The following is a 14,067-nucleotide window of genomic DNA, read 5'->3' on the forward strand; positions in this document are numbered from 1 at the left end:
AGGCGTCAGAATACAGGGTTTGTTTTGTAAAAGTGCTGCTTTGTAAGCCGATCGGCTGGCCTAGCCGATCGAACAGCCTAACCGATCGAACAGCTGTTCGATCGGGTGGCCCAACCGATCGGTTAGCCTAACCGATCGGACAGCACTTAGCTTATTCTGACTTGCCTATAAATAGAAGTTCTGTCAGCTCATTTAGGACTTTTGAATCTGTTTGTAACCCAGAGAGCTGAAGTCTGTGATCAACTGGAACTTGTATCTTGTCATATATTTCAATTGAATTGCAGACTGTTGAACATGGAAATCATATGTCTTTCTGTATCTGTATATGATTTGCTGGATTCCGCACAGCAATCATAAGTGTGACATTCTCATTAACAGGAAGATCCCGATCAACCAGGGACCAACAACAACCCACCTCATATGAGTACTATGAAGAACAAAGTTTCGACCCTTATCCATCATATACTTACAATGAAGAACAATGGTTTGAACCATCTACTTCATATGAGTACTATGAGGAGCCAAGGATCGAACAACCGGATTCAAGCTTTGAGGATCCAAATTCTTTCAATCTCACCGAAGTGACCAATAGGATATTAGAACACATTAAAACTATCGAACGTTGCATAAAAGAATCTCGCGCAAGGGAAGAGGAATCCCGCGCAAGAGAAGAAGTAAAAAATAATAATAACGTAGAGATAGTTGAAAGTGTAAAAATGGAAGAACAAGAAAGTGAAAAACCGACACATGAGTTAAACAACGAAAATGGTGAGTCCGATAATGTTAAAATTCAAGAAGAGTCTAATTTTGAAGAAATTAACCTCTTATCACCTACTTTCGAAAACCATTGTTTAAGAACCCCTCATGCTAAGTTTTTAAAAGAGTTAAACACTAGTGCTAAAATCAAAGACTTAGTAAGCGTTAAGTTAACTAATGATCAAACCTCGCTAATAAAAGAAGACCCTTTTGAAATTAACATTACACCGGTTCCATGTTTCTTTCAAAATTCATTTATTAGTAATATCACCATCGATAAGGATCTTTGCGTTAACATAATGCCTAACTATATTTTTGAAAAATTAAGTGTTAGTGATTTTACTCCACTTCAAATACCCATTTTTCTATCCAATCGGAAAGTAATAAAATCAATCGGTGTAGTTGAAGATGTTTTGGTTCAAACAAATCAAATGGTAATCCCAACCGACTTCGTCATCCTAGATGATGCCCCCCTAGTCTTGGGAAAACCTTTTGTACAAACTCATAGAGCTTTGAAAAACCGGAAATTCAACAATCTACCTCTTCAATTAGGGGCATTCAAAAGGAGCATAGATCTTGAGCGCTCAATGAAATATCCTTTTGGTAACAATGACCCCCTAATTGAAGATGAAGCTGAACCACCCGATACAACCAACGAAGAGGACCACTTTGTCGAAGAAGAGATAGCCATAGAACAAACTTTTAAGGTTCTTGATCTAGATGAGCCACAAAATAAGGTGTCTTCTAAAGACCCACCCATTGAGCTCAAGGAACTTCCTAAAGGTTTGGAATATGCTTTTCTAGGCAAAGAAGGTAGTTTACCCGTAATTATTTCATCTAAATTAAGTAATATAGAAAAAGAAAAATTAGTTAACTTACTTAAAAAACACAAAAATGCGATCGCTTGGAAGCTTGTAGATATTAAAGGAATAAGCCCTTCCATGTGCACGCACAAAATTTTAATGAATGATGACTACAAGACGGTAATTCAACCACAACGAAGAGTGAACCCCAATGTTCAAGAAGTGGTTAAGAATGAAGTCATCAAACTACTCGACGCCGGACTAATCTACCCTATCTCCGATAGCCCGTGGGTAAGTCCAGTTCAAGTAGTTCCAAAGAAAGGAGGTATGACGGTAATAACTAACGAGAAAAATGAATTAATACCAACAAGAACCGTCACAGGATGGAGAGTCTGTATAGATTATAGGCGATTAGATGAAGCAACTAGGAAAGACCACTTTCCTTTACCCTTCATTGATCAAATGTTAGAAAGATTATCCGGTCATAAATTTTATTGTTTCTTAGATGGTTTTTCAGGTTACTTTCAAATACCGATAGCACCGGAAGACCAAGAGAAAACAACTTTCACATGTCCCTACGGAACTTTTGCATATCGACGCATGCCATTCGGTCTATGTAATGCGCCTGCAACATTCCAACGTTGTATGGTCGCCATTTTCCATGATATGATCGAAAAGACAATGGAAGTCTTCATGGATGACTTTTCCATCTTTGGAGACTCATATGACCAATGCCTCGATAATCTTGAACGAATGCTATCCCGATGTGAGGAAACTAACCTCGCCCTTAACTGGGAAAAATGTCATTTCATGGTAACAGAGGGAATAGTACTCGGTCACAAAATCTCAAGCGAAGGAATGGAAGTTGATCGAGCAAAAATAGAGACTATTTCTCGATTACCCCCTCCATCCTCCGTGCGAGCAATCCGAAGTTTCCTAGGACATGCCGGATTTTATAGAAGGTTTATCAAAGACTTTTCAAAAATTTCAAGGCCTCTAACAAAATTACTTGAAAAAGATGCACCCTTCATCTTTGACAAGGAATGCAATCAAGCATTTCTAACCCTCAAGGAAATGCTAGTCAATGCACCTATCATGATAGCGCCAGATTGGAAATTTCCTTTCGAGATCATGTGCGATGCAAGTGACTTCGCTGTTGGAGCAGTCTTGGGACAAAGAAAAGAAAAACATTTCCACCCAATCTATTATGCTAGTAAAACTCTTAATGATGCGCAAGAAAATTATACAACTACAGAAAAAGAATTACTAGCGGTGGTATTTGCTTTTGATAAATTTCGTTCTTATCTTGTTCTTTCTAAAACAGTAGTTTATACAGACCATGCAGCCATCAGGTACCTCTTCAAGAAGCAAGACGCAAAACCCCGTTTGATAAGATGGATTCTACTCCTCCAAGAATTCGACATTGAAATCAAGGACAAAAGAGGAGCAGAAAACACTGCTGCAGATCATCTCTCACGCTTAGAAGACCCAGCTTTGGAGACAACCAGGGACGAGCAAATCAACGAAAAATTTCCCACGGAATCCTTGGAAATGATAGAGAGTAGACAAGAACCATGGTATGCCGACTACGCTAATTTCTTAGCTAGCGGTGTAGTCACCAAAGGATGGCCACATCATCAAAGAAAGAAATTCTTTGCTGATGTAAAGCATTACTTTTGGGAAGACCCCTATCTTTTCAAAATGTGTGCTGACCAGCTCATCCGAAGGTGTGTCTATGGTAATGAAGCACGAAGAATTCTCCATCATTGTCATGAAGGTCCATACAGAGGACATCATGGTGCCGCAAGTACCGCACGAAAGGTATTTGATTCAGGATTTTACTGGCCGACCATTTACAAGGATGCTCAAAACCTTGTAAAGACATGTGATGCATGCCAAAGATCAGGTAATATTTCTTCCAAAAACGAAATGCCTCAAAATGGCATTCTCGTCTGTGAAATCTTTGATGTGTGGGGACTCGATTTCATGGGACCCTTCCCACCTTCAAAGGGAAACAAATATATACTTGTGGCAGTCGATTATTTGTCTAAATGGGCAGAGGCCGAGGCTCTTCCAACAAATGATGGAAGAATAGTGGTAAAATTTCTGAAAAAGCTGTTCTCTCGTTTCGGGACACCAAAGGCTTTGATAAGTGATAGAGGTACCCATTTTTGCAATCATCAACTCGAAAAAATATTAACAAGGTATGGGGTCTATCACCGGGTCTCAACGGCATATCATCCTCAAACAAATGGACAAGCCGAAGTGACTAATCGAGGTTTAAAACGAATACTTGAAAAAACCGTAGGAATAAATAAAAAAGAATGGGCCGATAAATTAGACGACGCTTTATGGGCTTTTCGAACTGCTTATAAAACCACTATAGGCACAACCCCATATAAACTCGTCTATGGAAAAAGTTGTCACTTGCCAGTAGAAATAGCTCACAAAGCCTACTGGGCAATAAAAAACGTAAACTTAGATTTGGAAAATGCCGGTAAAAATCGATTTTGTCAAATAAACGAATTAGACGAACTTAGGAATTATGCATATTCTAATTCCGAAATTTATAAGGAAAGAATGAAAAATTTGCATGATAAATATATTAAATCTAATGAATTTCGGGTTGGAGACCAAGTTCTATTGTTTAATTCACGACTTCGATTATTTCCTGGTAAGTTAAAATCTAGGTGGTCAGGACCTTTTTCCGTCACCCATGTTTTTCCACACGGTGCAGTAGAAATTAAAACTCGAAATGGGACACCATTTAAAGTCAATGGCCAACGGCTGAAACTCTACCGAGGATCCATTGAGGATGAGGAAGAGGAGATCTCACTTCAAACGGTTAACGAATAAACTCGTACCCGACATGTTACAGGTAAGTGTACGTTTAAAAACCAGTAAATCATTTTTCGGAAATAAGGGGCATGCACACGAGCACATAAAAAAAAAATTTCAAAAACTTCGCCCGGCACGGGGCCGTGTGTGACAACTCGAATTTCCAAGATTTCTATTTCGCATTTATTGCACATTCGTTGTTTGTTTAGTAGTTATTTGCACACTTAATTCGTTATGGAACGCTAACGTTTTGATACAACGAAGTATATTATGTGAATGTGTTCGGTTACGTGTTAATTGTGAAAAGACTTGTCTAGTGCATAAAATTGGTGGTGAAATTGTGAAATTGTTGTGAGATGGTGTGCTTGTGTAAAATGTAACAATTAAGGGTGTGTAGAGTAATTAGTGGAACTTATATGATACTTAACCCTAATTCTTCACTAAATCACACACAAGAAAACAAAGCACGTACAATTCATTTCTCTAGCAATCATCATCACCACCATCATTGGCACAAGGCATTCATCACTTTCGATTTCTCTATTTCTCTAGAATCATCTCAAGGTAATTGTTTATTGATTATGTGTTCATGAAAACCTTAATTGATTGTTTGATTTACATAAATTCTTGATTCTTGTAATCCTTGCAAACCCTAGCTCTTTACATGATGTTCTGTGATAATTGTTTGAATTCTGATTATGGTGATAAGAATGTTAATTAGTCATATAATCAATTGCTTAATGATTTGGATGCATGGTATGTGAAGAAATGCAAACTGTTAGTTGGAATCCTGCTATGCGATGGCTCGAATTAGGGTTTTCTGGATTATGAATAAACGTAACTGACGTCTTGATGTATTCGTAACTGTTCAATCAGTTCTGGGTGTTAATTGATGCGTAAGTCTGAGTTTATGTAGTTGTTATGTCCGAGTTATTGAGGTACAATGGATCCGAGTTAATTGCTTGTTTTGTTGCCCGAGTTTATTAGTAAAACACAAATGTCTGAGTTTAAATAAATCAAAGTGAGCTGAGTTTGTTAATCACTATATGTCCGAGTATGTTCATGTCTTTTAGGTCCGACCTTGCTTGTTGATTGTTACCCGAGTTTATTTAATCAGGTATAGTCTGAGTTTAATCCATCAAGTGGGGTCCGAATTTAATGAATAGAAATGAGTCCCGAGTTTTGTAATGGTTTGATGACCGAGTTTATTAAGTAACACATGGACCGAGTTTATTATGTTCACAAGGTCCGAGTTTAATTAATTAGAGAGGGGTCCGAGTTTAAAAGGCTGATCATGTCCGAATTTTTATGTTTGGAATGCAAGAGAGGTCCGACTTTGTTGAGCATCTTGTCCGAGTTTAAGGAACTCTCCCCTAGTCCGACTTTATTTGAATAAACATTATGACCGAGTTAAATAGTTGAAGGTTGTCTGAGTTTAACATACTTAATGTGGTCCGAGTTTGATCCCACTCCCCATAGGTCCGAGTTTGTGGCCCAAACACTTGTCCGAGCCTTATGCATGTAAGGGGGTTCTGAATTTTGTGACTTGATATCTTGCCCGACCTTTAAAGCCCTCACCATTTTCTTATCTGAGTTTTAAACAGGGGAAACCCCCCCCCCCCCACACTTGTCTGAGCTATTGAGAAGGGCAAGGCCCTGTCTGACTCTGTGTACGTTTAATTTGAGACCATGAATGTGTATTATAAAATGATTGAATCGGATAAGGTGTATATGTCGTTTTCTTAAGTCATTGACTCAGTTAAACTTGTTAAGTTTATCAACGCTGTCGAGTATGCGAAGTATGTTAATAGTGACAAACTTGTTAATCACCATGTTAGACTGAATTGTGAAATGCAGAAGTGTGACGTATGAATTACGTGAATACAATTAACTGCTTACGTGATGTATGATTCTGTTTATGATCGTATGATGCTGAATGTAACTGTATGATCCTACATGTACGAACAGTCTATGTGATATCATCCTGTACACAATAAGCACACAAAAACACAGTTGTTTCAATATCGAAGATTGTGAACCCTAATGGAATGAATCATGTGCAATATATCCTAGGTCGTGAGTAACGGACTTAGAGATTTATAAACACTAGAAGCAATAACATACAGAGCAAACCAAGGTGAGTTCACACAGCCAAGGCATGGGGTTCCCAGGGTGGGAATGGGATTGATTACTTATTGGTACTTGTTTATACTGGAACGTAGTGATGTGAATTGATGAACCATGGTACATACTCAGCTGATTGAACTACGACTAGACTAGTAACACTTATTGAACTGATCTTCGCACACCTGCCAAGGGTTGGCCGCGATATTATGACTGACTTCGCACACCTGCCTTTGGAAGGCCGCGAACTGTAATTTACTATTCTTCGCACACCAGCCTGGTAGGCCGCGATACAAGTAAACCTAGTCTAGAATATACGGGATGATCATCCCCCTAATATCTTCGCATACCTGCCTGGGAGGCCGCGATGGAAACTATTACGATACACGACATAACGAACGAACATACTACTACTCACACTATACTATTACTGAACTGTTAACTGTGAACTCGCTCAACTAGTTGTTGACTCTCTGCTGCATGCCTTGCAGGATATTAGGTACATATGGAGCTTGCACAGGGAGGAGCAGGTCGTTGTGGAGATTGGATCGTGGATGTTATACTATATTTACAACACCTGAACTATTTACATACATTGGATACTCATTGTTACGCTTCCGCAACTTAAACTATGTTTTAATTGGAACATCAATCGTATTGAATGATTTGTTTACATTTATTATACTTGACATTGATTACATGTTCAATATGATTGGTGGCTTGATCCTGGTCAGTCACGCTCCCAAGCGGTGATACTCCGCAGGTGGATTTTGGGGGTGTGAAAGATTGGTATCAGAGCCATTGGTTATAGAGAACTTGGTTTTAATATGGGGAAAACGTTTTTATTAAAACCAGACTATAACCAGAACAGTGCTCTCAACGATCCACAACGACGCTTCGCTCCACGTGCAAGACTCGACATCCTAGGTAATAAGGTTTATGTTTATTACCTGCTTGCTAGAATTTGCATAGAACATTGCTCGTAGTATGCTTACATTACTTTGCTCACTACTTGTTACTGCTTAAGAACACCTATGTGCCTACACTTTTCTGTCATCGCACTACCCGCGAACCATTCATACTTATGCTACCCTTACCGCTCGATCATGTCTGGACGTGTTAACATGACTCAAGCCCGGTTGACGGCTCTCATTAACGAACAAGTTTCTGCGGCGCTTGCAGCCGCACAAGCAGGAGGTATAACCTGCTATTCCAAACCTATTCTAGGATGTTAGATCCTACTCTCGTGACCCAACTCTCGCGCTTAACCTTGACCTATCTTTCTCGCGCAACGGGTCAGAGTGCACATCAACCTGTCTGCACATTCAAGGACTTCATGGACCATCGTCCAAGCACATTCAGTGGCACAGAAGGAGAAGTGGGACTACTCCATTGGGTTGGGAAGTTCGAGTCAGTATTCGAGATGTGAGAATGCCCTGAGGCACGCAGGGTCAAGTACGCCACTGGCACGTTGAAAGAAATCGCGCTAACCTGGTGGAACGTGTAAGTTCAGATATTAGGGCTCGCAGCTGTTCACGCCACCCCTGGAACGAATTCAAAGAACGCATTAAAAGGGAATACTGCACGCGTGATGACATCCACAGGTTGGAAGTGGAGCTTTACCATTTGAAAATGACGGGGTCAGAAATTGATGCTTATACGAAACGGTCGAACGAACTGGCCATCTTGTGTCCAACCATGGTGGACCCTCCAAGCAAGCGTATTGAATTGTACCTCAAGGGTCTAGCCTCAGAGATTCAGAGCCCTGCTACATCGGCTAACCTCGACAATATCCGAGACATTCAGTGTCTTGCTCATCGCCTCATGGATCAGGCAGTGGAACAGAATAGGCTGCCTAGTTGTATCAGCGCTACTACTACCGCTACCACTTCTGCTACTCCCGCTACTCCCAGTGAAAGTAAGAGAAAATGGGATGGGGATTCTAGCAAGGGATCAGCTTCAGTGCAGTCGCAAGCTCAACAGCGAAAGACAGACAGTTACCAGAGTCCCAGTCAGCACTCCTCAGGCAGCCACAGACAGGGAAGGTATCGAGGAAATCTTCCAAAGTGTAACACCTGCAACAAGCATCATCGTGGCCAGTGTAACCAGGTTCGTTGTCAAAGATGCCTCAAGGCGGGTCATGAGGCCAAAGATTGTAGAAGCCCTCAACCTGCAAACCAGAATCAGCAGCAACCTCAAGCACAGCAGAATCAGCAGCAGGGTAACAAAGGGTGTTTTCATTGCGGTGCAGAGGGTCACTTCAAAAGGCATTGCCCTCAGCTGAACAGAAACCAGAACAACAACAACCATAACAACAATCAGGGTAATGGTAACAACAACAACGGGGGAAACAACAACAACAACGGCAATGAAGCTCGTGGTCGTGCTTTTGTGTTGGGTCGAGGAGATGCAGTGAATGATCCCAATGTGGTTATGGGTAAGTTTCTTCTCGACGATATTTATGTTACTGTCTTGTTTGATTCGGGTGCTGATACAAGTTATATGTCCTTGAAAATGAGTAAATTATTAAAACGTACACCAACACCTCTAGACACCAAACACGTCGTAGAACTAGCCAATGGTAAAAGTGTAGAAGCCGCACATGTAGTCAAGGGTTGTAGTATTGTTCTAGCGGGTCAGACGTTCCCGATTGATCTCATACCCATAGTTTTGGGTAGTTTCGACGTCGTCATCGGTATGGATTGGTTATCCCAACATCATGCGGAGATCTTGTGCAAAGAAAAAGTTATTCGTATTCCTCGCTCCAGTCAAGAACCTCTCGAAGTACAAGGTGACAAGAGTGGTGCTGTGGTTGGCATCATCTCTTACTTAAAGGCGCAGAAATGTTTACGAAAAGGACACACAACTATTTTGGCTCTTGTCACTGACGCATCAGCAAAGGAAAAGAAGCTGGAGGATATTCCAGTTGTACGTGACTTTCCTCAGGTGTTTCCTGAAGATTTACCCGGTTTACCGCCTCATCGTCAAGTCGAGTTTCAAGTCGAGCTAGCTCCAGGAGCAGCACCTATAGCACGCGCACCGTATCGATTAGCTCCAACCGAACTGGAAGAACTATCGAAGCAACTACAAGAGCTCTTGGATAAGGGCTTCATTCGTCCAAGCTCTTCGCCTTGGGGAGCTCCAGTACTATTCGTGAAAAAGAAGGGTGGCACTTACAGGATGTGTATAGACTATCGCGAACTGATCAAGGTCAAAGTGAAGAACCGTTATCCTCTTCCACGCATTGACGACTTATTCGACCAGTTGCAAAGGTCGAGTTAATACTCCAAGATTGATCTGAGGTCAGGATACCATCAGCTGAGAGTCCGGGATGAGGACGTCTCCAAAACCGCATTCAGAACTCGCTACGGGATAAAGTTATCGCCTACGCTTCGCGGCAACTCAAAGTTCATGAACGAAACTACACGACGCACGATTTAGAGCTGGGAGCTGTTGTTTTCGCGCTTAAGATATGGCGACACTACCTGTACGGTACCAGGTGCACGATTTACACCGATCACAGGAGTCTCGAGCATATCCTTAAGCAGAAGGATTTAAACATGCGTCAACGAAGATGGGTTGAACTACTGAACGATTACGAATGCGCCATCAAGTACCATCCAGGCAAGGCCAATGTTGTGGCTGACGCCCTCAGTCGGAAAGACACTCTACCGAAGCGCGTGCGAGCGCTACAGCTTACTATCCAGTCTAGCCTTCCTTCTCAGATACGAGCTACTCGGATAGAGGCATTGAAACCCGAAAACGTCATGGCTGAAGCCTTACGCGGCTCAAGGCAACGATTGGAACAAAAGGAAGACGACGCCTACTTTGTAACGGGACGTATTTGGGTCCCACTTTATGGCGGTTTACGAGAACTTGTGATGGGCGAAGCACACAAGTCTCGCTACTCGGTACCTCCAGAGTCAGACAAAATGTACCACGACATTAGAACTACATATTGGTGGCCTAGCATGAAGGCCCACATTACAAATGATTGGCTTGTGCGAGAGTCAAGACAGAGTACCATAAACCCTCAGACTTACTCCAGCAACCCAGGATACCACAGTGGAAATGGGAAGAGATTTCCATGGATTTTGGTTACGGGCTTACCTAAATCCCAGCGTGGGAATGATACTATATGGGTGATCGTGGATCGACTCACCAAGTCTGCACATTTCCTGGCTGTAAAGGAAACGGATAAGTTCTCCACTCCCGCAGACATCCATCTTAAAGAAGTTGTTTCTAGGCACGGGGTGCCCATCTCCATATCCTCCGATCGGGATGCACGACTCACGACAGAGCTATAACAGCTACCATACCAGCATTCAAACCTCTCCATTCGAGGCATTGTACGGACGTAAATGCCGGCCACCTCTCGGTTGGGTAGAGGTGGGGGATAGTCAGATTACGGGTCCAGAGATTTTAGTGGACGCCACAGAAAAGATTGCACAGATACGACAACGCATGGCGGCAGCACGCGACCGTCAGAAAGCCTACGCGGGCAAGCGTAGCAAGCCTTGGAATTTCAGGTCGGGGACCGGGTTTTATTAAAAGTCTCACCCTGGAAGGGTGTGGTTCGTTTAGGCAAACGAGGCAAACTCAACCCACGGTATGTTGGACCGTTCGAAATCACTGAAAGAAATAGGCCCAGTAGCCTACAGACTGAACCTAACAGCTGAACTCGGTGCAGTTCACAATGTATTTCACGTGTCAAATCTGAAGAAGTGTCTGTCAGATGAGACCCTCATAGTTCCTTTTAAGGAACTCACTATCGACGAGCGGTTGCAGTTCGTCGAGGAACCAGTTGAAATCACGGACCGGGATGTAAGGTCCTCAAACACAAGAGAATCCCTCTTGTTCGAGTTCGTTGGAACTCCCGACGTGGCCCAGAGTACACCTGGGAACGCGAAGATCAGATGACAGAAAAGTACCCCAGTTATTCGAAACCAATGCAACCACTACTGAGGCTGAAGCTACTACTACTGAATTTCGGGACGAAATTCCAAATCAACGGGGGGATGATGTGACACCCCAGGAAAACCAGTGAACGATATAACTTACTTAGCTTCCTCAGTGAGTGCGTACCAAATTTCGGGACGAAATTTCTTTCAAGTTGGGGATAATGTGACAACTCGAATTTCCAAGATTTCTATTTCGCATTTATTGCACATTCGTTGTTTGTTTAGTAGTTATTTGCACACTTAATTCGTTATGGAACGCTAACGTTTTGATACAACGAAGTATATTATGTGAATGTGTTCGGTTACGTGTTAATTGTGAAAAGACTTGTCTAGTGCATAAAATTGGTGGTGAAATTGTGAAATTGTTGTGAGATGGTGTGCTTGTGTAAAATGTAACAATTAAGGGTGTGTAGAGTAATTAGTGGAACTTATATGATACTTAACCCTAATTCTTCACTAAATCACACACAAGAAAACAAAGCACGTACAATTCATTTCTCTAGCAATCATCATCACCACCATCATTGGCACAAGGCATTCATCACTTTCGATTTCTCTATTTCTCTAGAATCATCTCAAGGTAATTGTTTATTGATTATGTGTTCATGAAAACCTTAATTGATTGTTTGATTTACATAAATTCTTGATTCTTGTAATCCTTGCAAACCCTAGCTCTTTACATGATGTTCTGTGATAATTGTTTGAATTCTGATTATGGTGATAAGAATGTTAATTAGTCATATAATCAATTGCTTAATGATTTGGATGCATGGTATGTGAAGAAATGCAAACTGTTAGTTGGAATCCTGCTATGCGATGGCTCGAATTAGGGTTTTCTGGATTATGAATAAACGTAACTGACGTCTTGATGTATTCGTAACTGTTCAATCAGTTCTGGGTGTTAATTGATGCGTAAGTCTGAGTTTATGTAGTTGTTATGTCCGAGTTATTGAGGTACAATGGATCCGAGTTAATTGCTTGTTTTGTTGCCCGAGTTTATTAGTAAAACACAAATGTCTGAGTTTAAATAAATCAAAGTGAGCTGAGTTTGTTAATCACTATATGTCCGAGTATGTTCATGTCTTTTAGGTCCGACCTTGCTTGTTGATTGTTACCCGAGTTTATTTAATCAGGTATAGTCTGAGTTTAATCCATCAAGTGGGGTCCGAATTTAATGAATAGAAATGAGTCCCGAGTTTTGTAATGGTTTGATGACCGAGTTTATTAAGTAACACATGGACCGAGTTTATTATGTTCACAAGGTCCGAGTTTAATTAATTAGAGAGGGGTCCGAGTTTAAAAGGCTGATCATGTCCGAATTTTTATGTTTGGAATGCAAGAGAGGTCCGACTTTGTTGAGCATCTTGTCCGAGTTTAAGGAACTCTCCCCTAGTCCGACTTTATTTGAATAAACATTATGACCGAGTTAAATAGTTGAAGGTTGTCTGAGTTTAACATACTTAATGTGGTCCGAGTTTGATCCCACTCCCCATAGGTCCGAGTTTGTGGCCCAAACACTTGTCCGAGCCTTATGCATGTAAGGGGGTTCTGAATTTTGTGACTTGATATCTTGCCCGACCTTTAAAGCCCTCACCATTTTCTTATCTGAGTTTTAAACAGGGGAAACCCCCCCCCCCACACTTGTCTGAGCTATTGAGAAGGGCAAGGCCCTGTCTGACTCTGTGTACGTTTAATTTGAGACCATGAATGTGTATTATAAAATGATTGAATCGGATAAGGTGTATATGTCGTTTTCTTAAGTCATTGACTCAGTTAAACTTGTTAAGTTTATCAACGCTGTCGAGTATGCGAAGTATGTTAATAGTGACAAACTTGTTAATCACCATGTTAGACTGAATTGTGAAATGCAGAAGTGTGACGTATGAATTACGTGAATACAATTAACTGCTTACGTGATGTATGATTCTGTTTATGATCGTATGATGCTGAATGTAACTGTATGATCCTACATGTACGAACAGTCTATGTGATATCATCCTGTACACAATAAGCACACAAAAACACAGTTGTTTCAATATCGAAGATTGTGAACCCTAATGGAATGAATCATGTGCAATATATCCTAGGTCGTGAGTAACGGACTTAGAGATTTATAAACACTAGAAGCAATAACATACAGAGCAAACCAAGGTGAGTTCACACAGCCAAGGCATGGGGTTCCCAGGGTGGGAATGGGATTGATTACTTATTGGTACTTGTTTATACTGGAACGTAGTGATGTGAATTGATGAACCATGGTACATACTCAGCTGATTGAACTACGACTAGACTAGTAACACTTATTGAACTGATCTTCGCACACCTGCCAAGGGTTGGCCGCGATATTATGACTGACTTCGCACACCTGCCTTTGGAAGGCCGCGAACTGTAATTTACTATTCTTCGCACACCAGCCTGGTAGGCCGCGATACAAGTAAACCTAGTCTAGAATATACGGGATGATCATCCCCCTAATATCTTCGCATACCTGCCTGGGAGGCCGCGATGGAAACTATTACGATACACGACATAACGAACGAACATACTACTACTCACACTATACTATTACTGAACTGTTAACTGTG

General features: G+C 41.4%; 1 protein-coding gene across 1 annotated transcript in view; it reads left to right on the forward strand.

The window, feature by feature from the left end:
* The window catches only part of LOC118487558 (putative leucine-rich repeat-containing protein DDB_G0290503), an 80,347-nt gene that overhangs the window by 14,508 nt on the left and 51,772 nt on the right, over positions 1-14,067 (forward strand). The window lies entirely within an intron of this gene.

The sequence above is a fragment of the Helianthus annuus genome, chromosome 15 (assembly GCF_002127325.2).
Source record: "Helianthus annuus cultivar XRQ/B chromosome 15, HanXRQr2.0-SUNRISE, whole genome shotgun sequence".
In the NCBI taxonomy this organism is placed as follows: domain Eukaryota; kingdom Viridiplantae; phylum Streptophyta; class Magnoliopsida; order Asterales; family Asteraceae; genus Helianthus; species Helianthus annuus.